General features: G+C 36.5%; 1 long non-coding RNA gene across 1 annotated transcript; it reads right to left on the minus strand.

Annotated features, from left to right (window-relative positions):
- Window positions 1-8,330: 8,330 nt before the first annotated feature.
- Window positions 8,331-12,266, minus strand: LOC145790699 (uncharacterized). The gene is made up of 3 exons (XR_014329663.1): window positions 12,184-12,266; window positions 8,930-9,011; window positions 8,331-8,768 (listed from the first exon to the last, which is right to left on the minus strand). It is a non-coding gene; the product is annotated as an uncharacterized LOC145790699 (long non-coding RNA).
- Window positions 12,267-25,159: the final 12,893 nt, after the last annotated feature.

Raw genomic sequence — 25,159 nt, forward strand, 5'->3', positions numbered from 1 at the left:
AGTAGAGAAGAACACGAACAAAGTGTGAAGTTTATACCGACCACAAGAATTTGAAATAATTTTTCACTCAAAAGGAACTGAATATGCAGCAGAGAAGACGGTTAAAATTGATAAAAGATTATGACCTTCAGATTCAGTATCACTCGGGTAAAGCTAACACCATAGCCGATACTTTGAGTAAAAAGTCAATGGGAAACTTGGCGTGTATGCTCACTGAATAGAAAGAACTACTGAAAGACTCTAAAAGATTTGAGATTGAAGTAGTGTTGCATGAACAAGGCGGGATGATAGCTACCAATTCGGCTCAACTAGTGATCATTGATAAGATTAAGCAAAAGCAAATGGAGAATGAATTCCTCAAGAAAGTGATTAATGAATTTGAATCAAATCTGAAGTCGGGGTTTAATGTTGAGAATAAAGTGTTGAAGTTTCAAGGGAAATTCTGCGTTCCGAATATTTTGATTTGAATGAGAGGATCTTGGAAAAGGCTCACAAGTCAAAGTTTGCAATGTATCCAGGCAACAATAAAATGTATCGGGATTTGAAACAAAGTTTTTGGTGGCCTAATATGAAAAAAGAAATTGCAAAATATATATCTAAATGCCTTTAATGTCAGCAAGTAAAAAATGAACATACAAAGCCGACAAGGTTACTTCAACCTCTCCCTATTCCGGAATGGAAGTGGGAGCACATAACCAGGGATTTCGTTGTTGGTCTACCTCAGACACCGAAAGGTATGAACTCTATTTGGGTTATTGTGGATAGGTTAACTAATCTACACATTTTCTGTCTGTAAAGACTAGGTATGATGCTTATAGATTGGCTACAATTTACATTGATGAAATTGTTCAATTACATGGAGTACCAGTATCCATTGTTTCAGATAGAGATCCAAAATTTATGTCAAGATTTTGAAAAAAAGAGCAATGGGAACGGAATTGAGATTTAGTACCGCATTTCATCCGCAAACTGATGGGCAATCAGAAAGAACTATTCAGACTTTAGAGGATATGCTCTGAATATGTGCTCTAGACTTTCAAGGGATTTGGGAAACTTATTTTACACTGGCGGAATTTGCATACAACAGTAGTTTCCACTCTAGCATTAGCATGGCACCATATGAAGCCTTGTACGGAAGGAAATGTAAATCTCCTATATGTTGGATTTAAGTTGGGGATAGGGTCTTGCTTGGACCCGAGATTGTGCAAGCAACTACCAAAAAGATTAAAGTCATTCAGCAAAGACTCAAAACAACACAAAGTTGACAAAAAAGTTATGTGAATCATACAAGAAAGGCTCTTGAGTATGAAGCAGGTGACCATGTATTTATAAGGGTAATTCTAATGAGGGGTCAATCAAGGTTTGGCAAGAAAGGCAAATTATCACCTCGATACATTAGGCCGTTTCAGATTCTGGAAAGGCTTGGTCTAGTTGCGTACCAAGTTGCTCTACCACGGAGAATAGAGTAAATGCACAATGTGTTTCATGTGTCAATGTTGAGGGGCTATCTTCGGGATCTGTTCCATGTTATTGACTACCACTGAATAGCTCTTTATGAGAATATAGAGAATGAAGAAAAACATATCCAAATCATTGACCGATGAGTGAAATAGTTGCAGAATAAAGAAATCCCTATGGTAAAAGTAGAATGGAAAGAACTCTACGATACAGAAGCGACTTGGGAAAAAGAAGACAAAATGAGGCAAAGATACCCCGAGTTGCTTCCGACTCAAGGTAATGCACATTTGGAGGACCAAACTTCTAAAATGGGAGAAGACTGTGACAATCCCTTCATGTATTATGCTTTTAATTTTTTAATTATACATGTGCTTATGTGCTAGGTGTGAATTTATATGTTAATTATGTAATTAATATGGTTTTTGACTTCTTGTTTGTTGATCGTAGGAATATTTGTTATGATTTTCGTTATATTCTAAAATTGAAGACCTCAATGGCGTCAAATTAATAACAAATTAATAGTGCAACGGTACCCAAATCCGTTGAATGAAGTGTCACAACCCAAACTCGGTACCCAAAGGTTCGGCGTCGCAATAAGACAATAACGGAAGTCATAACCAATTAATAGTGCAACGGAATAAAATAAAAGGGTACCAAAATCTTTATTTAAGTATAACAAAAATGTATACATTAGAGCTTTTATTCAATCACGAAATGTGAGTTTTGGTTGGATGAGGTTATTTTCTTAGGGCACGTGATCAACAAGGAAGGAATTTCAGTGGACCCGCAGAAGATAGAGGCAATTGTGAATTGGCCTACACCGACCAATGTGACAGAAGTTCGCAGTTTCATGGGCTTAGCCGGGTACTACAGGAGGTTTGTGAAGGACTTTTCGAAATTAGCAGTACCTCTTACCCAATTGACACGTAAAGGACAACCATTTGAGTGGAATAGCGAAAGAGAATCAGCCTTTCAGGAATTGAAGACAAGATTGACCACTGCACCAATTTTGACACTACCTTCAGGAACGGAAAATTTTGTGATTTTCAGTGATGCATCTTATCAGGGTTTGGGTTGTGTGTTAATGCAGAACGGAAAGGTTATTGCTTACGCCTCCCGACAATTGAGGCCACACGAGAAGAACTATCCAACGCACGACCTAGAACTGGCCACAGTTGTTTTTGCTTTGAAGATTTGGCAGCATTATCTGTATGGGGCGAAATGTGAAGTTTACACGGATCATAAGAGCCTGAAATACTTCTTCACGCAGAAAGATTTGAATATGCGTCAGAGAAGGTGGCTGGAACTAATAAAGGATTACGACTTAGAAATTCAGTACCACCCCGGGAAAGCTAATACAATTGCTGATGCCTTGAGTAGAAAATCAATGGGGAGTATGGCCTGTTTGCTTACTGAACAGAGGGAGATCTTGCAAGACTTTGAAAAGTTTGAAATTGAGTTGGTGGTGTGTGAACAGGGCGGATTGATAGCCGCTATCACAGCCGAGCCGGCAATTATTGATGAAATCAAGCAGAAACAGAAAGAAGACGAGTTCCTCAGAAAGGTAATTGACGAATTTGAAGTAAGCCCAAAAGCGGAGTTCAGTGTCGAGAATGAAATGTTGAAATTCCGAAACCGAATATGTGTCCCAGATATCACGGGACTAAAGAAGAGGGTCTTAGATGAAGCCCATAGGTCCGTATTTGCTATGCATCCGGGCAACAATAAAATGTATCGGGATTTGAAACAAACCTATTGGTGGCCCAACATGAAGAAAGAGATTGCAAAATATGTGTCCAAATGCCTTCAGTGTCAGCAAGTCAAAGCTGAACATCAGAAACCAGGCGGTCTACTTCAACCCCTCCCTATTCCGGAATGGAAGTGGGAACATGTGACTATGGATTTCGTTGTTAGTCTACCTTGGACTTCTCGAGGTATGGATTCTGTTTGGGTTGTGGTTGATAGACTGACTAAATCTGCACATTTTCTGCCTGTCAAAACTACATTTACTGCTTATAGATTGGCTACTATTTATGTTGATGAAATTGTCCGTTTACACGGAGTTCCGGTATCTATTGTGTCGGATAGAGATCCGAAATTCGTATCTAGATTGTGGAAAAGTTTGCAGTTAGCTATGGGAACAGAACTAAGGTTCAGTACTGCATTCCACCCACAGACATATGGGCAGTCAGAACGAACGATACAGACATTGGAAGATATGCTTCGTATGTGTGCGTTGGATTTTCAGGGGAGTTGGGAAGATTATTTACCACTTGCAGAATTCGCTTATAATAACAGCTTCCACTCCAATATCGGTATGGCACCATACAAGGCTTTGTATGATAGGAGGTGTAGATCACCTATTTGTTGGACAGAGGTTGGAGATAGAGTTTTGCTTGGGCCAGAAATTGTGCAAGACACTTCTGAAAAGATCAAAACCATTCGGCAAAGGCTCAAAACAGCTCAAGACCGACAAAAGAACTATGCAGACGTTAGGAGAAGACCCCTTGAGTATGAGGTTGGTGACCATGTGTTCATCCATGTTTCTCCAATGAAAGTCCAAGTCAGATTTAGGAAAAAGGGCAAGTTGTCGCCCCGTTACATTGGGCCGAGATTTTGGAGAGACTCGGTCCAGTTGCTTATAGAATTACCTTGCCACCGGGATTTGAGCAAATCCATAATGTATTTCATGTGTCAATGTTGAGGGGTTACCTCCGAGACCCGTTGCATGTGATTGATTATCACCGGGTTGCTATTGATGAAAATATGGAATATGCTGAATAGCCGGAAAGAATTGTTGACCGACAAGTGAAAGAATTGAGAAACAAATCCATTCAAATGGTGAAAGTGGAATGGAAGGAACACTATGGGACAGATACTACATGGGAAAAAGAGGAGGAAATGCGTCTACACTATCCACATTTGTTTCCCGACGAATGTAACTTAAGTTTGGAGGACCAAACTTCCTAAAGGGGGGAAGACTGTGATACCCCTGTTTTGTATTATGTGAATTGGTCCCTAATATGTATGTGATTATGCGTTTTGATGTGATTTGTGTGCCATTATGTGAATGTATATGATTTTGAATTTCTATCTGTTCCCCGTAGGAACATCTGTTTGAATAGTCCGCTTCGGGAATTAAATTGAGGGCCTTATCGGCCACAGAACCCGAAATTGATTACGCCACGGTGATTGGCATAATTTTTAGAGCCTACGGTGAAATTTAATTGAAAATTGATTCTGGTCAATTTAAACTGATTTAATTGATAAATTAAGTACCCCATTATTTTATATTAAAATATTTGTTAGTGGGGCTTGTTGTATATTTGCATTGCACTCTCCTTTGGCTCTCTTAAAACTCAAAATCTGAGTTAGACAATGGAGAGTGAGAGAGAGGCCGGCTATAGGGAGAGAAATGAAGAGACTTGAGCAATTTTTGGCTCTAGCTTGGGAATTTGAAGATTTAACTCAAGAATTGACTAGAGTTTGGAAGATGAAAGCTCCTAGGTGAGTAACCAACCCCTAACTCATGAATTTGAGTTGTGATTTCGTGAATTGAAGATTAATTTGTGATCTAGAACATGAAAGGAGTTGGTTTGATGAATTTGAAGACTATATATGCATGCATGTATGTATTGTTTTGAATTTGCATACTTGAGCTTGAATTACATGACTCATGTTGCAATTTGGTTGAAATACATGTATTTGACCATCTTTTCATCATATGAGACGAGAATGAAGGTTATATGTCATATGCATGTACAATCCATGGAAGTAGAAGCTTTGAATGCATGAAATGGTTACATTGGTAATGAGTTGGTGGAAAATGAGCCATGCATGTAGATAAATTATGAAATTGAGCTTCAATATGTTGTAATTCTATGTTTGTACCATGTTAGTACATGATTATGTGAAGTTTGGACCGAAATCATGCATTTAGAGCCTTTGAATGTCGAGATGAAGCTCAAGAACACAATCTGGAATTTCCAGAATTTTGACTTCTGCTCGAGCGGGGGAAGTGCCGCTCGAGCAGAGAAATCGAGCTCCCAGCATTTTTGCAGACATGGTTCCCGCTCGAGCGGGGGAATTCGACGCTCGAGCGGGGAGCTATGTAGACAGGCAGTACGCTCGAGCAGCCGAGTTCACGCTCGAGCTGGAATTGAAGGCAACCAGTACTTTTGCAGACCTAAGGGTCCGCTCGAGCGGGGAAGTCCACGCTCGAGCGGGGACCCTGTTTTCTGAGATTCTGTTTTTGCATGCTGAGTTCTGTTTTCCGTTCTCTTTCACTTGTAAGCACTCTTAGGCATATGGTAAGCATTGTAAATGAGCTAATGAAATGTGAATTAAGCCTAAAGAGAGATATGTGAATTAAAGAACGGATTGAACTGTTAGTGACCCTTTTATGCTCATGAATGTGTAGGGTCAAGTTCCAGGGCAAATCCACAAGCCGATCGCTGTGAGTAATATCGATATTCGGATATTTGTGAATGTCCAATTGTTATTTCCTTTAAGCTTTATGAGTTGCTATTCGGAATTGTGGACAAGAGTCCGATATGAATAAACATAAATGAATGGGCCAAAGGCCGTTTTGATACAAATGAATGGGCCAAAGGCCATTTTGACATAAATGAATGGGCCAAAGGCCGTTTTGACATAAATGAATGGGCCGAAGGCCGTTTTGACGTAGATGGAAATGGGCCAAAAGCCGTTTTGATACAAATGAATGGGCCAAAAGCCGTTTTGATACAAATGAATGGGCCAAAGGCCATTTTGACATAAATGAATGGGCCAAAGGCCGTTTTGACATAAATGAATGGGCCGAAGGCCGTTTTGACGTAGATGGAAATCAGAATGGGCCAAAGGCCAATATGTTTAGAACTACAGTCACTTGATCTAAACTCTGTATAAATGTACACATTGTTTATATGACTTCTGTCTTTGATATTATTCACTGGGCTATCGCTCACGCTTATTCATGTGTTTGTAGGTGAGCCAAGGGAAGTCCAAACCCAGCCCCAGTGAAGTCTGCTAGGGAAAAACCAAGTTTTGAGGAAGTCAGCCTTACGTCTCACTCTTGAGACCTATCCTTGCCTTTTGCTATGTAATTACATTTTGTCTTGCCGGCAAGGACTTTATGTATGTCTATAAATAGTCTGTCATAGGTTGACTCGTTTTGGATGATCTTGTCTATAATGAATTTTGTGGAACTGTACTTTTGATGTGGGTTATTAACGTATCTGAGTATGGTCTGTTTGATGTGCATATAAGCACGGCTCTATGGACAAAGTTTTTAAATTTTTGCTTCCGTTTGGCCCCTTTACTCTGACAAGTCATCTTGTTTCGGTTTGAGGCCGTAGGTAATCACGGGATTACTGGCCGGTCATTTCCTTAACCCATATGGGCGGGTTCGGGTCATGACACTTGGCCCATATAATTATAAAATTACAATTTTTGTGTGCTCGTGTGTGTGTGTGTGTGTGTGTGTGTGTTAAAATTAACTATTATTTGGAGTGTCACATGAAGTGCGCATTGATATGGGTTCTTTTTCCATCCGAATTTGCGCCCGGTAATGTTTGGCGCTTTGACATGGGTTCCTCTCCTCTCCGGTTTGCGCCCGGTAAAGTGTGAACAAGTTCATTTCCCCTCCGACTCGAGAACTAGTAAAGTTTGGCGCTTTGAAATGGGTTCCTCTCTTCTTTAGCTTGCGCCCAGTAAAGTGGGTTGTGGTAGTTATAGCTTGATGAAGCCTGGGTCCGTTATTGATTACGTATAGTTTATCTTCATACTTGTGTTTTGATGAGAAAGGATGCATTATTGGCTTTCTGTGTTTGTGACCGGTAAAATATGATAATGCGTGTTGATGAGTCTATTATTACTTATATATACATGTATTCATGAACTTTCATTTTACATTTGTGCTTAATGCCATAATATATAGTTATTGTCCTTATAGCCGTAATGAGTTGAAATGTAAAATGAGTATATTGTTTAGATCGATCTTAGGAGATTGTGGTAATGTGATAAATGGTTGAGATTTTTTTAAATGCAAATGAAAAGTTTTGAAAGGTAAGAATTGGTCTTTGTTTCTTGTTATGTTAAATAGGATCTTTTAGAAAATTATATTTATTTAAGTATATTTTGAAGTATGAAATGTCACATTTCCTATATATATATATACGTGGAACATTCACAATCATAGCTATCTATATGTTGCTATTGTTTAGGATTATTGGGATTCTTACTGGACCTTTGTGTTCATTCCACGTTACTAATCATTTTTTAGGTATGGAGTGAAAGGTTGCTTGAGACTTGAAGTTTGTTAATTGTTGGCCATGGGGCCTTTTAAATGTAAAAAAAGTTAATCCCTTTTATATATTTCGTTATTTTGTAATTGATGACATGAAGTCTATGGGCGTGTATTTTATTTTATTACATATACACGAGAGAGGACATTGCAATTTCTTCCTTCCTAAATACCTTTGATGTTTATTATTATTGAAATGGATTGATTTAAAGGAAAAAGTTAACATTATCCGAGTAATAAAAGTTGGGGTGTTACAGTGGGAACTGAGTAAATGAGTGGTGTGTAAATAGAATTACTCTTAACTAAGTTTTGCACTTTAGTCCAAAACCACAAAGAGGTTCTTTGCCTATATTTGAACCATAAGGGATAAAATGTTCTAAATCAAAACCACAAGAGTAGAGTGAATTCTACCTTTTTATTTATTTATCTTTTGAACTATGGTTGTAAACAATTTGATAATTTGATATATATATTTTTTACAAATTGTGTTCCCTTCATGTTTCAAAATTTGAGAAGGATCAATCACCAATATTATAACAATATGAATTAAACTAAAAAATCATAAATATTTCATAGACCCAATCCAATTTATCATTATCTCTAAACCAAACATATGCAGTTAAAAAACTAAAAATAAAAATTCAAAGAACATACATATATATGCATGAATTGAAATCCTAAATCAATTCATAAACTAACACAAGCACATCTTTCAAAATCCTAAACTAGATCATCAATCCTATTCACTATATCTACTACTCAACAATACAATTAAAGTAAAATCATTCAAAATCCTAAGTTTATCTAAAAGTAATTCTTCATTAACTTTTACATTCATCTAAAATAAAATGCAATAAGAAAATTAAAAAAAAAAAAAAATTGTTGTCAAATTTCATTCAATTCAAACCCATTAAATAAAAGAAAAACATTTGCAAGATCTCAAACTCCATCATGAATCACATCCAACTTTCAAAAATTCCAATTCCATGCATTTGGTTGATGAACCCTGCACAAAAACAAATTGAAAAATATAAACTTTAATTTTCAATCTTCATAATTCATTTGACAAAAAAAGTGTAAAAGAATAAAGTAATGAAAGATAAACAAATGTCTATATATTGCATCTCAGTATAGTAAGAAAATGTGTTGAGTATATGAAAAATTTACCAATGAGCAAATGGATATTAGAGTTCAAATATAGCATCAACATTGTAGGTTGAACTTGAAGTTGAGCTTGACTCCAAAGTACCTAATTAGGAGTCAATAAGAGAAGATCAATAAAACTTACATTAGAAAATGAACCATACAAATAAAAATGAAGATAAATAAATTCTTATATTACACGTGTCATATTGCTCAAATTCCTCCACATCATCCATTGCCTTTTGAAGATAAATTGGAAGGTTACTTCGAAATCAATTTTGAGTACATACAAGAGCTTCAACCATAGAAGGCGAGAGTGAACTACGAAATGGGTCAAGAATACGCCCCCTGTACTAAAACCAACTCCGACTCAACGGTAGAAATAAGCATGGCCAACGCATACCTTGCAAGTTGCGATATCACTCTATATTTGGTTGCATTCACCTTTCAATAATCCAAAATCTCAAAATGTCTTATTCTTTGCAAAATGTTCAACCTCGAACAAATATTGTTTCAATACTTTGATCCACTAGTGCATCGCCCGTCCAAATAGGAATTAAATTGAGAGTCAACTAAAGAATAGGGATTATCATCATCATCTTCCACCATATTCAACTTCACTCACACTTGGAAGTTTCTCATTTGAAGGATAAAGTGTGACATAATGGCTATACAAATCACTCAAATAACTCTTAACCTTGTCCACCATATCTTTCACCTTTTTATTATCTTCTAGAAATAAATTTTAAAAGCAAAACTCCAAGTATGTCATTTTTTTGTTAGGATCAAGAACAACCGCAACATACAATAACAAATTGATCTTACTTCCATTCCCCCAATACTTGCTAAACTTTTGTTTCATAGTCTTTGCCATTGTGCTTAAAGTATCATCCTCTTCCAAAATTAATTGGTTAATTTTGCTTTCAATAACAAACATTTCTTTGTAAAAAACATTGGAGGTAACAAAGAGAGATCCCAAAAACTTTTTACTTGCAAGATAAAATAATTTTAGAAACCTCAAAAACAATCTATATTTTTTCCAATTCAACTCATTCGGACTTCTCCTTATGCTACCATTAACATCCTTGAAACGAGGTTTAAAATTGGAATCCACAAACTTCAAGTGGTTAAAATCCTTTTCATACTTTCGGTAGCCTCCAACATCAAATAGGTAGAGTTCCACCTAGTTGGTACATCTAGGTATACAAGAGCTTTTGAATCAAGTTTGAGTGTGGCCGCACACTTCTTAAAAAAACCATGCCTATGAGGAGAAGACTTCACATATCTCACTGCAAGCCTAATGTTGGCAATAGAATCGTCCATTTTTTTCAACCCATCACTCACAACGAGATTAAGAATATGTGCACAACAACGCATGTGAATAAACTTATGTTGCAAAATAGTCCCCTTCCAATCTTTGGTTATCGATTTCAAATATTGAATGGTAAGATTATTAGAACTAGCATTATCAACTGTTAAGGTGAATATGCTATCAATGTTCATTCCACTCAATCAAACACGACTCAATTTTCCTACCTAATGTTTCTCCTTTGTGATCTTCAACTTGTTGAAAATTTATGATTCTTTTTTTAAGTTTCCAGTTATCATCAATGAAATGAGCAGTCAAATACATGTAACACAAATTCTAAATAGATGTCCAAGTGTCTGTAGTGAAGTAAATTCTACGATCTTTCATGGGCTTCTTTAGCTTATCCCTTTCATTCTTGAATATATTAAGCACTTCTCTAGATATGGAATGATGAGAGCGAATTGGTGTGAATTTGGGTTGCACGACATTACAAAATCTTCTAAACCCAACTTCCTCCACAAATCTAAATGACAACTTATCAATGACAACTTATCAATGGCAACCATCTTTGCAAGAGACCTTTTATAAGCATCAAAATTAAAAGTTGTTGTTACAACCTCAACATTCTCTTCATTTTGTTTCAGTTTAAGATTTAATGTTTGTTGACCATCTGTATCCCTATTTGGATATTTTTTACAATTAAGTGTATGACTCCTCAAATTGCTAGTCCCATGAAGTCTAGAGTCAACCAAATACTCTTCCCTGCAGTATTTGCATACAGCTCTACGCTTCCCATCGGTCTCTTCAACCTTATCAAAATGATCCCAAAACTGTGGATGGTGTTCTCTTCCTTCTACCCTTAGTCTTCTCTTTGGGGGTCTAGGAGGCTTGGGTTTGAGTGAGGCTAAGGGGGATTCATTTGAGAATCAGAGGATTCCAGAGGTAAAAGATTGGATGTGGGAGATTCAACACTATCTTTTATTTAAGCTGAATTACAAAAATTAGAATGAAAATTAATTAAGAACTAAATGATAAATATAATATAAAAAAGTAATTAACAGATTCAATTTCCCCTCTAAAAAACATATTCAGTAATTAACAAATTCAATTTCCCCTAAGTACAAAGATCAAACCCACCCACCACATCACTCTCTAAAAAAAAAGTCAATAATATAAAACTCCCAAAAATGATTAAAAAAAAAACAAAAACAATTAAGATCAAACAATGTTCTGTACAAGTCTATAAAAAATCTAAGAAGATTCAATTTCAGATTCAATTAAACAGAATATAAGTAGATTCAATTAAAATTCAATAACAGATTCATAAAACTACTAAAGATGGGTTCCTTTGCTAGAGATTTGATTGCATAAAAAATAAACAAACAAATAAACTAAGAGATCTGTTGATACAAATCTAATTGCCAAAAAAAAAAAAAAACTAGATTACAAAAATTAGAATGAAAATTAAATAAGAACTAAATGATAAATATAATATAAAAAAGTAATTAACAGATTCAATTTCCCCTCTAAATAACAGATTCAGTAATTAACAGATTCAATTTCCCTTATATACAAAGATCAAACCCAGCTACCAAAATTCAATAATAGAAAACTCCCCAAAAAATTTAAAAAATTAAAATCAAACGATGTTTTGTACAAGCCTATGAAGAATCTAAACAGATTCAATTTCAAATTCAATTAAACAGAATTTAAACAGATTCAATTAAAATTCAATAACAAATTTATAAAATTGTTGGAGATGGGTTCCTTTGCTAGAGATCTGATTGCATAAAAAATAAATAAACAAATAAACTCAGAGGTCTGTTGTTACAGATTTGATTGCATAAACAAATAAATTTAGAGACTAGGGAGAGACAGACAGATAGACAGACAGATCTGATTGCCTAAAAAAAAATAATCAAAGATCAGGGAGAGGGAGAGACAGAGACAAAGACAGAGAGACGTTTACCTGAGAGTTGCCGGAGAGAGAGAGTCAATCTTGTGAATATTGATTGGTCACTTCGCTAGTCGCCACAGAGAGAGAGAGAGAGAGAGAGAGAGAGAGAGAGAAATGAAAGAACGAGAGAGAGTGAGATTAGAAGAGAGGATACGAATAGAGAGAGACAGATTTGATTGCCTAAAACAAACAGAGATCAAGGAGAGAGAGAGAGATGCTTACCTGAGAGTTGCCGGAGAGAGAGAGAGTCGATCATGCAAAGGTCGATCGGTGCGATGAGAAAAGAGCTGAGCAAATGAAAAAAGAGAGAGAGTGAGATGAGAAGAGAGCTGCTCTCAGATGATTAGAAAGATTAGGGTTTGGATTTGTTTGTTTGGGCAAAAATATCTAGATAGAATATAGATAAACGGTCCAGGTTTTAAAAAAATAATATAATTTTTTTTTATAAGTGCGGTCAGATTGTGGCAGGTGCGGATCAAACCCGCAACCCGTCCGCAATCCGAAAAAATGACATATTTTAAACCGCAAATGACCTTATATGTTTGCGAAATTGCCCATACGTGTAGGTCGGTTCGAGTAGGCGCGGGTTGTGCGAGTCGAATAACCCAATGCCCAGCCCTAATGAATTCCAATTTGAAAAGGAAAATAAAGAAAACACACAAATAGTTAAAATTTTGAAAAGCTAATATTCTAATCATCCTAAAAGAAGTAGATCTTCATCTTTAATCAAATGAGTGCAAAAATGTTTTATATTTATTTATTTCACCTTTTCTTTTTTTTCATTTCACTTGCTATAATTTTCATTTTCAAATATCATTTTTCTTTTTAATCAAATAAAATAGGTCCTTAGGTAGAGTTTGGATATTGAATTTGTAATGAATTTATGAAGGTAAAAAATGTGGATGGAACAAAAACAAATTTTAACTTTTATTTCATTGAATTTTTTTTATAAAAATTGATAATCTGATTGGATTGGATTTTTGCATATCCAATCCGTTTAATAATCGGATTAAACGGATTTGAATTATCAAATTATTAGATCATATTTTTTTCTTTAATGAAATCAAATTTTCGGGTGAGATTAAGATAAAATCCAATCCATTGATAGGCCTATTTACACCTTACAATCAAACACTCCTTACAAAAGTATTTTTGATTTTTGATTGTATAGTATAAATTGTTTAAATTTTGAAATGATATTTTTAGTGATTAAATTAGGTTTGAATTACTAATTTAAATGGACTATCTCCAATTAAATATGAACTAAAATGAAAAACTTTGACGTAATTAATAATTTAAAAATAAAATAAAAAACAATAATAATTTAACATATAAGAGTGAAATTAACATTTTAATTAACCTTATGAAAATGATAGTAAAACATTTACCAAAAATGTTACTACTAATTTAAAAATAAAATAAAAAACAATAATAATTTAACATATAAGAGTGAAATTAACATTTTAATTAACCTTATGAAAATGATAGTAAAACATTTACCAAAAATGTTACTACTAAAAATTATACAAGTCTTAGGCCTCATTTGACAAGTGGTGGTTTTAGTTTAAAAGTTAAAAAATCATTAAAAAATTAAAAAACTTACAATTTTTATCCTACAGTGATAGTGTACTAAGCAGTAGTGTACTATCACAGTGTAGTCTTGATGCCTATTGTACTGGCTACAATATGAGTTGATATTTACAAATATATTTTATTGTTTTACAAAAATGAGTGAGACCACTAAAAAGAGAAGCGCTAATAGCTCTAAAGTGGTATGGGTCCCACATGATTGGATGTTTTGCTCTTGTGTTTTTTTTTTTTTTTTAAATTTTTACCTCATTAATAGTCTATTAGTGCTCCCAAATCAATAGGATGAATCATTGTTGATTGTTTTATATGTACTGGGGCTTTTTCCCAAAATAAGCCTATTTTGCATTTTATTTCCCAAACTAGGCCAACTTCTTAGGAAATTCCCAAAATAAGCTGAAGCGCCATTCCCAATCGCGCTTTTACTGTGAGGAGGTTGAAATTTGATTAACAGTGTAATCGCTATTCCAATTAGCGAGTTTGATTAAGAAAACCCTTTTGCAAATAGCGTTTCTAAACAAAACACTATTCTGAATATAGCTTCATTTCGGGATTCAGGTTTGTGAAGAAAACGCTATTACAAATAGCGCCTTCACTATTCTATGCAGCTTCATTTCGGAATGCAGCTTCATTTCGGAATGCAGGTTTGTGAAGAAAACGCTATTACAAATAGCGCCTTCATTGTATATATGAGGAAAACGCTAATACAAATAGCGCCTTTACTGTTGACTAATGAAAACGCTATTCGAAATAGCATCTTTAGCAGATTATTATTATTATTATTTTTTTTTTGTCTGTTGTCATTGTTTTGGTGATAATATGATTCATAAAATTGAAATTGGCTTTACTAAAGCTATTGTCATGTTAAAATATGTTTTTTTTTCTTTTGTTTTTGAATGCAGGTTTACAATAAATTTTACATAATACGAGAAAAATCTGTTTTCATATAATAATTTTACATACTATTTTTCATATATATAATTTTAAAATCATATTCATTTAGATATTATTAAGCCAATCATATTCATTTATTTGGCTTTACTGAAGCCATTCTCATGTTAAATTTTTTATTTTTTCTTTTGTCTTTGTTTTGATTTAGAAAATATAATTAATAATTTTTTTTCGTCTTACTGAAGTTGTTTTCATGTAAATTTTTTTTTGTTTATTGTTTTGTATTTGTTTTGGATTAGAAGTTGATAATGTAATTAATAATTTTTTTTTTTTTTGATAATGTATTTGTATTTGTTTTGGGTTAGAAGTTGTTTTCATGTAAATTTTTTTTTTGTTTATTTTTTTTCGTCTTTGTTTTGATTTAGAAAGTCGTTTTCATGTAAATTTTTTTTTTCTTTTGTCTTTGTTTTGGGTTAGAAGGTGTTATTTAGAAAATTATTTTGGCTTTACGAAAGCCGTTTTCATTTAAACATATACATATATTTATTCTTTTGTCTTTATTTTGGGTTAGAAGGTGAGAATGTAATTTAAAAAACCAGTTTAGTAAACTAGTTTAGTAAAGCCGTTTTGTACCCGTTTTCATTTAGAAAATTTATTTTTTTGTTTCGTCTTTGTTATGGGTTAGAATGTGATGCATGCTCTACAGTCCAAAGCACACCCACACACTGTGCAGCTCGACGAGCAACGACGAAGGGTGAGACGCGAAGACCACCGCGGAGTAGGCCAAGAAGACGAAGGCCACAGCGAGAGCTCCTAAAATAATTTTTGCCAACAATTTTGTAATAATACTTAATACATAATATACGAAGTCACTAATTTACTAAATACTCATACAGGCATGAAAACAACATAACTGAAGTTGCAAATGTAATAGTTTCCAGTTACATAGGTAGTACAGACATAATTCTCCCACAAAAAGACATTCTGGACACCATGAACTGAACACACATTACATATATCCTGGACACCCTGAACTGAACACACAATACATAAACATAACAGTTAGACAGACAAACACCTAATTCATGACCTAATATTGCATATTAATAGCCGTAACATTTGACAGACACAATACATAAACATAAACTTAAACATAAACATAACATAACATAACAGTTATACTTACTCTAACACAGACATTACATATTAATGCAAGTTGTTATATTGCCAAAGTGTAGACATTAACACCTAATTCGCGCTTAAATCGGCAGGTGGCTCAAAGTCTGAACAATCCGAAAGCTCATCATCAGAGACAAGCTGAGGATCCTCCATGATACCCTTGATAGCCGCATCATTTGGTTATGTTTTGTTCTTCTGGGCATCCTTCTTAACTATGTATAGCTGCATATCGCGGACTAACCTACGGTTCATTTGAGAAATCTCACGTTGTAGTCTTTCACATAGTCGATCAACATTATCAGGATCTTCCTTTTGGATCTCAACAGAACGTGCTTTTGGCACATTCAGTCGATTTTCCCGACATAATCTTTCCATTTGCACTCGCTCTATAAATAGTGCAGGCCACTTCAGAAGTCTAGCGTTTGCTAAACCATATCCTGTTTGATTATCTGATGGATCCTCCACCAAACCACATGGATCTCGATAGTATTTGGGCATGACAAAATGTCGCTTCCCAAACCTATCATGATAAGGACAAGAGGGATCTAACAAAGGAAATGGTGTTTCATCTTCAGCATTGCCACTTCCCCTTCCCCCTCCTCGTCGTGAACTGTCACCCCTTTGCAAGTTCCTACCACCTCTGCGATTCCCACTCCCTCCCACGAACCATGTAGCCATGCTAATTTTATAAAACAAATAAATGACAATTTTGTAGAGCGAAATGAGTTGTAAGGTTGTGTCTTCACCTTTAGCCGTTTATATAGTTGGTTATGAACGGCTTTACAAAGATGCCTCTGCATGACAATCCCACATATATGAACAAGGTATAAGTGTCACTAGACTGAAAAAACAGAGAAAAGAAAATACTGTGTACGAAGTCACGTGACTTGACAATCCATCTGCATATACGGACACAATAAAGGCATGCTGACTGTAAGGTAAATCAGTGAATTCACTGTTGCCATGTGACTTACTGAATTGAGAATCCCACATATATCAATAAGAGATGAGTTGTCACTGTAATAAAAAAATACACGACTTAACAATCCATCTGCATATACGGACAAAAAAAGGGCATGCTCACTATAAGGTAAAACAGTGAATTCACTGTTGCCATGTGACTTTCTGAATTGAGAATCCCAAATATATCAAGTAGAGATGAGTTGTCACTGTAATAAAAAAATCGAGAAAAAAATCGAGAAAACGAAAGCCTGTGCACCAAGTCACATGACTTGACAATCCGTCTGTATATACAGACAAAATAAGGACATGGTCACTGTAAGGTAAATCAGTGAATTCACTGTTGCCATGTGACTTTCTGAATTGAGAGTCCTACATATATCAAGTAAAGATGAGTTGTCACTGTAATAAAAAAATACATAACTTGACAATCCATCTGCATATACGGACAAAATAAGGGCATGCTCACTATAAGGTAAAACAGTGAATTCATTGTTGCCATGTGACTTTCTGAATTAAGAATCGTAAATATATCAAGTAGAGATGAGTTGCGACTGTAATAAAAAAATCGAGAAAACGAAAGCCTGTGCACCAAGTCACATGACTTGATAATCTATCTGCATATACAGACAAAATAAGGGCATGCTCATTGTAAGGTAAATCAATGAATTCACTGTTGTCATGTGACTTTATGAATTGAGAATCCCACATATATCAAGTACAGATGAGTTGTCACTGTAATAAAAAAATCGATCAAAATATCGAGAAAACCAAAGCCTGTGCACCAGGTCACATGACTTCACAAACTTAGTCCCCCAACTAGACCAACCACTTGGGTTTGAGCTTGTTTGTCTAGCTCCCGAAGTTTAGTTTTCTGTCAACCCCCCATTCCTTACCAGAGTCGTCATTTTTACTGGACTTCCAAGAATTGGAATGCGACTCTTTCTTCTTTCCTGATGGAGATTGAAATTCTTTACGTTGAGGATCCCTATTTGACGAGGCCCAATTACGGGAAGCTTTTCACCGACCTACCTGTTATGTTTTATGTGTTATTGAAGGCGGTAGTTCGTTTCACCGAGTTTAGTTTTTTGTCAACCCCGTCATTCATTACCGGAGTCATCATTTGTACTGGACTTTTAGGAATTGGAAGGTGACTATTTCTTCTTTCCTAATGGAGATTGAAATTCTTTGTTGATTAATCCCTATTTCACCAGCCCCAATTAAGGGAAGCTTTTGACCGAGCTACCTATTATGTTTTATGTGTTTTAAGTATTCACATAATTGAACATACATTAATCCATTTATTAATCCAGTACATTCATTAACTCATTGCAATTCAATAAAGAAAGTCATGAAGTTCAGGTTCATAAAACAAATACTTGAAATACATCCGTATGTTAGATTAACAACAACATTGTCTTACACTCTAGTAACGAACATATGACACAACATACATACAAACATATATGGAAGATAACGGTGTTTGATTTCTTATTCCTCATCTGACATGTAGTAGTCAGAGAAATATTTTTCATTATTTAAGACATTATTTCGCTCAGTCATTGTCAAATCTCGGTTGCTTGCTTCTGCCATTTCGGTGGCTAGCTGAAGCATGAAATGTCGACATCTCCGCATCAACATTCTATTGTTCTCCTTCTTAATTCTGGTAACTGCTATTTCATAGTCACTCATATTTCGTCTAGCCATGGTCAATGAACGACGATGAGGTACCGGTGCCCCAAAGTTACGTAGATCATTATACAATCCTTCTTGCTCCGTTACCCTGAACGCCCATTCTGCTCGGATACCAGCATAATAATCCTTCGAACTTGAGTACTTTTCGCTCTTGTAGTCATACGTAAATGGAGGTAGCAGCCACACTTTCGGATTTCTTTACCGGCGTGAACTTCCTGCACCTCTTGAAGACATTGTTCAAAAAATAAAAAAGTTAATAATAATAGTAATTGTAGATATGTTACTATTGTTATGACTTCAACAAACATCATACTGGGGTATTTATAGACATCATACTGGGGGTTAACTAGAGGTGATCTGGTGACGATAATGTGTCATGGGGCACTATGGAATATGTGATACACATGATATTATTTTATGTTATTCATTTCATGCAATTTTGAGTACCCGTGACTTTGTGTACCTGTGATGTAGTCACGGACGTGGTTGTCAGATAAAACAAAATGCAGTGAGTTGTCAAATAAACAAAATGCAGTGACTTGTCACATCGCCACATGAAACTATTTTATCTCATTTTCACGATTGGAACTTTGCAGCCTATATTTTATCTTATTTTCACTTAATGAATTTCACAGTCATCCCATTTTCATTGTTATTACACAATCGTTCATGATATTTTTTTACCAATATAATAGCATTTTCAACTTTTTTTCACAGTCGTATTAATGTGACTTACACGAATTCTTAAATGCATTATTGCATCACTGTATAAAGTCACATGCTCTGATATAATGTGAGGAAAAACGTCACAACGTATACAAGCATGGCAAAGTCAGAAAGTCACATGTATCACTGCATCACTGCATCACTACACAAAGTCACATGCATCACCGTGTCACTGCACAAATTAATAAAAAATAACAAATTAATAAATACATAAAAGTAAAAAATATTGTAGAAAAAGTGGTTTGCACAATGGGTAGAAAAATATATTGTACCTATGATGTAGTCACGGACGTGGTTGTCAGATAAAACTGCTCGGATTGTAGGCCAGAGAATCACAATGCAATCCCTTCATATTCGAGCAGTGAGTTGTCAAATAAAACTAAATGCAGTGAGTTGTCACATCGTCACATGAAACTATTTTGTCATGCTTACTTTTGTAATACAGTAAGTAGTCACTTGGAATTGACGTTTTCAGTACATATAGGTGTTTTAAAAAAATTATAAATTAAATCAAAAATAAAAACAACGGCTTTAAAGTAATATTGTTCATAAACAACTATGAAACAGAGTGCAAGTAAATACACAACCGTCCAACTCAGTTAGACCTATAAAACTATCGTTATTTTTTGCACCAAACTAATAAAATGGTCACGTCATATGTAAACACGATTGGAACTTTGGAGCCTGTATTTTATCTTATTTACAGTTAATGAACTTCACAGTCATCCCATTTTCATTGTTGTTATACAACCATCCATCATGTTTTTTTTCACCAACATAATAGCATTTTCTGCTTCTTTTCACAGTCGTTTTAATGTGACTTAGATGACTTCTGAAATGTGACGAAAAAACAAAGCATGTAAGTTGCGCTGCAGAAAGTCACATGCATCACGTAATCTGAGAAAGCATCACAAAGTCAGAAAGTCACATGCATTACTGCATCACTACATAAAGTGACATGCATCACTGCACAAAGTCACATGCATCACCGTGTCACTGCACAAAGTCAGATGCATCACTGCACAAAGCCACATACCTACCTACTGTGCCCATTGGAATTATGCAATTCATACAAATTTTGAGGGGGTGTCAGAACAAAATAACAATAAATTAATAACCATTACAATACACCTAAAAAGTAAAAAAATTTGTTAAAAAATAACAAATTAATAAATACATAAAAGTAAAAAATATTGTAGAAAAAGTGGTTTGCACAATGGGTAGAAAAATGTAGTGTAGAAAAAGATTGTAATGTGAGGAAAAAATACACTTATTTTGATCATCCCAAACAATCTCTTAATTTTCAACTTCCATTTGAAGGTAAAGTTACATTTTTACAGTAGCCAGGCTGACACCATCTGCGGCACAATAGCCAATGTTACAGGCCCACCTCAAAGTTCATAACTTGACAAAAGTGGAGTCCTGCCAGCCGAATGCACTGTATAAGGTCAGTGGCATGCATGCAATTCATAAAACTCGAAGTGACAACTCCTATCAATTTGATGCATAGTTGTTCAGGTCATCAAAGTTGACGTGACAACTCTAATACATAGTTGTCATAGTTGTTTACAATAATTTCATACATACAGCTACCATGTGTATATATGATATAAATATCGCATCATACCACAACAAAAGTTTTACAGCTATTGCCAGCGATATTATCATGACATATACGGTGGTTGATCTATACTCAGCAATGGGTCGCTATTGGGTTGCAGATGGAGATGAATTTCAATACCCATTAAATCCAAATTTACGTTACTCACGTGGCACCGTCAATACCATGAGAGCTGAGTGGGAATTTCGCATAACTCGAGCAAACGTTCTCGTTGAGTTATGTCGTGAAGTTAATATTAAATTTCCTCGCCGGTTAGCAATGCGTATGCCAACTGACACTCCACAGTTGTTGCAAAGGGCATTGCATCGTATCCGCGACGAAGTTAATCGCATGACCCAACGTTTGCAAAGGTCCTCACTAATGAAGACCGCAAATGAGCGTGCTGAAGATGGGTTAATGGATGATGCACACCAGTACTACGCGTGGAGCATGGATGTTATGTATGAATCTGATATTGAGATGTCAGATGATGATGATAATGAATGAAATTATTTGGATGAATGACCAAACCATTTATGTTGTAATGAATTTGTAATGCTTATCCACGACTTATCAATGAAGGGAGATTTTTCAATTGTTTTTAGGCTTGAACAATTGTAATTTATGATTTTCTAAAAATAAACAAAATTCAGTTTTTAATTTTTTTGTAAACATAAACCAAAAACGTAAACGTTACCAAACGCTACCTTATTTATTTTTATTTTAGGGTTTAGGATTTATAATTTAATTCTTCAAATTTATTTAAACATCAATTTCATAAATGGTTGTCTCAATTTGTAAAATTGAGGAAAAATCGTAAATTACTATAAATAATGCACAGACTACGGATAATGATAGAGAGGTAGAGATGTGAAAGAGATTTGTGTGATTCATCAATATAAGTAAGAAAAAAAAATTGTGAAATTATAATTGCGAGTAAATAAGGAAGACACATTTACATCAGCTGTACAAGTTTGATTTACAAAAACTATAACAATTACCAAAAAAAAAGAAAAACTATACAGTCCATATCACAACTGCTAATGCCCTAACCTGCCCCCAGTCCCACAACCCCGACCGTGGACCTCCCTCCTCGGTCTCCTGCGGTAGACTCTCTGAATATCTGGCACTCCCTCCCCTGCATGTGGCCCTCCAGTGACTGCCTGTGGCGCCTGTGCGTGTGACCCCCCCTCTTCTGCATCTGCTGCCCCTGATCCTGTCTGTGTCTATAGATCGAACACTACTGTGAGCTGTGAAACTCCCTCATCTGGTGCAACTGTGTCACGATCTGCAGCTCGACCTCGACCTCTACCTCTGCCCACACCCCGACCTCAGCCGCGACGTCCCCCACGACCATAACCTCGGCCTCTTCCTCGCGCTCTGGGGGAGGGCTCAATATCGGCCTCAACATCAACGTGGGAGATGTCAGTGAGAACTGCATCATGTGTACTCATGGGCGCAGTCGAAATAGTCCCCAGAAAAGCAGGTGGCAACTGGGTGGGTGGGGTAACATCATGCATGAACCGGGGTGCGGTCGAAGTACTCCCCAAAAAAGCAAGTCGTAACTGGGTGGGTGGGGTAACAACATCATGCATGAACCGGGGCGGTGTCCAATCAGGGTCAGGGTCAGGGTCGGCATGCTGGGTAAGATGTACGTGTGGGGAATCTGGAGAAATGTATGGGGTATAATACGGTGGGGTCACTGAAGTCCAATGACCTGCTGTGGCTGGTGCTGAAGTGGGAGGCACTGACATGGACGGGACTGATGTGTCTGGAGCAGCTGCTGCACTGTGTACACCGTACTCCCCAAAATGCAGACGATCTACCCGATGGGCATGCTGGATCCCCTCGTACAATAACTCTCGGATCTCTGCAAGGGCCTGCAGACCAAGCTGTCCATCACGTCTGAAAAGGGCGTCCTCAGCCAAGTGATATGACCTCCCAACTCGACCCTCCTGAACAAAAAATCAGATATATTAGGCTATAGTTGAGTGAAAACAATCAATTATGATATTAACAATTATCTGACACATACTATGATACTCACCAATGCCTCGAGAGAAGGCCCAACTCCCTGATATCCGGCCTCAGACAGGTGGCTCGGATTACCGACAAGTAGGTGTGTATGTCGCCGATACCACAACATGTAAGGGTCAGGAGAGGGGAGGACCCCATCGCTCCACTCAGCCTGTACAATAGTGTCGCGACGGGCATCCCACAACTGTATGTATCGAATATGATGCACACTCCAGTCAGTGCTGGCTCGGCCACGTCTGTCAGTCGTATGCAACCGCCACTCGGTGTCACACCGATCCGGTACGGACTGGACCCGACCAAACTATCGGAGGACACGATCAGGGAGATGCCACTCAACCACGTCAAAACAAATAAGTGGCACTCTCGCCATCCATATCTCCTCACCCATTCGGCAATAGTCTGGGAGCGTATCGAGGACCTCAGCATAAGGCTGCCAGATAAACTACAATAACGACAAGTCTATTAAAAATCGCTCATGAACATATACACTCCATATGACAATTAAAATTTAGGTATTTAAATTTGATACCTCGCCGTCTATCATCCGGTCAAGCTGGTCTCTATACACGACGACTACGTGGGTCGACACGACCTCGTGGCCCATGTCAACCCTCCACCGGCTACCTCGAGGTCCGGCCGGCAACTGCATGTCTCCCTCGCCGATGGGAACCTCACCAGGAGCAACCAGTTGCCGCCTAGACGGCGCAATGCGAATCAATCTCTCCCACGCCCAAATCTGCAATAGTTCAAACGCAATTACAATACTAATATATGCCATACAATATGAATTGACATGTAATAAAATTCTTACTAACCTGTAGCAAGACAAGGGGTCCTCCAATCTGATTCGCACCCACCTGAGCTGCTCGACATAGCATCCTATACAAGCATGCCAAAGTCGCGGCGCCCCAGCTGTACTGGCCGATTACGTCAATGTCTCTCAATAATGGCAAGTACATCAGCTTGAGCAGGTTCTGTGACTTATCAGGGAGAAGTACCCCCCCAATAAGACACAGAATATATGCTCGGGCATGCTGATGTACTAACTCATCTGGAGCATGATCTGGAAGATGGCCCTGAAACTGCTCGGACAGCCACCTCACCCTCACTCTACCTGCCTGTAAGTCTGCAGGTGTAGGTGCTACTCCCAATAACTCAGCACATAGGGCTATCCACTGCTCCCTCGTCAATGATGGGTCAGGTCCAGTAACTGCTCGGCCATCAATCCGTAGACCGTATAGGACAGATACGTCCTGTAATGTGACGGTGGCCTCACCGGTCGGGAAATGAAATGTATGAGTCTCTGTGCGCCACCTCTCGACGAGAGCAGTAATGAGTGGGTGGTCCAGTCTGATATGGCCTATACGATATACACCATAGAATCCCGCGCGTAGTAGACACTGCAAGACTCTATGGTCCAATGGATGGTCCCACAGGCCGGAATCTCCCCGCCGGCATGCTACCACGGCGCGTGCCTGGTCCTGCATAACAAAATAAGTAGTTTAAATTATAGCATTATCACGTAATATAAAACAAAATGCAGGATATTTTCATTGTAAGCGTAAAGTCCAACAAACATTATTGCATACCAGGTCCTCCCATATACTGTCAGCCCGACGTGGATGACTAAAAAGTGGGACCTCATCAGGTAGATGTGCCATGAAGCCTGTACAGTTGAAAAACAAATACATTTTTAAAAACTGTATTCGTGAGCATGTAATTTAACTATAACAATTAAACAATTAATTATTCAGTACATGACGACTTGAAAAAGTATCAAATTTGTGTGGTCGATTATTTTAAAAGTATCAATTTGTGGGTCATTAACATGGAAGCAATTCACTAAAATCTAAAGTTTGCATATTATGTGCCATTAAATATGATAACCAATTCAACAGAACCTATCGTTATGTACGCTATAACTAATATAGAAATCTTTTACAAAATCATTTTACGGTCTCAGTTACATAAGCTTAATAACAAGCAGTAACATGTCGATAATTTTCGTACATAAATAATTGCGAACAACAATAATGAGAATTTTTTTTCCAAACCTTCATTATTGATTTTGGCATATTTGACAAAACTTCATTACATTTATGGCATATTTGACAAAACTTCATTACATTTATGGCATATTTGACAAAACTTCATTACATTTATAGCATATTTGGCAAAACTTCATTACATTTATAGCATATTTGACAAAACTTCATTATTGATTTTGTAAGGTTTTTTTTTCCAATAACGTATACAATTTGTAAATTGCGTACATCTAGTTCAGAAATTGTAACTGTACAAAATGCTCGCATC

This window comes from Camellia sinensis, chromosome 5, assembly GCF_055761805.1.
Source record: "Camellia sinensis isolate YWXY chromosome 5, ASM5576180v1, whole genome shotgun sequence".
Lineage (NCBI taxonomy): Eukaryota > Viridiplantae > Streptophyta > Magnoliopsida > Ericales > Theaceae > Camellia > Camellia sinensis.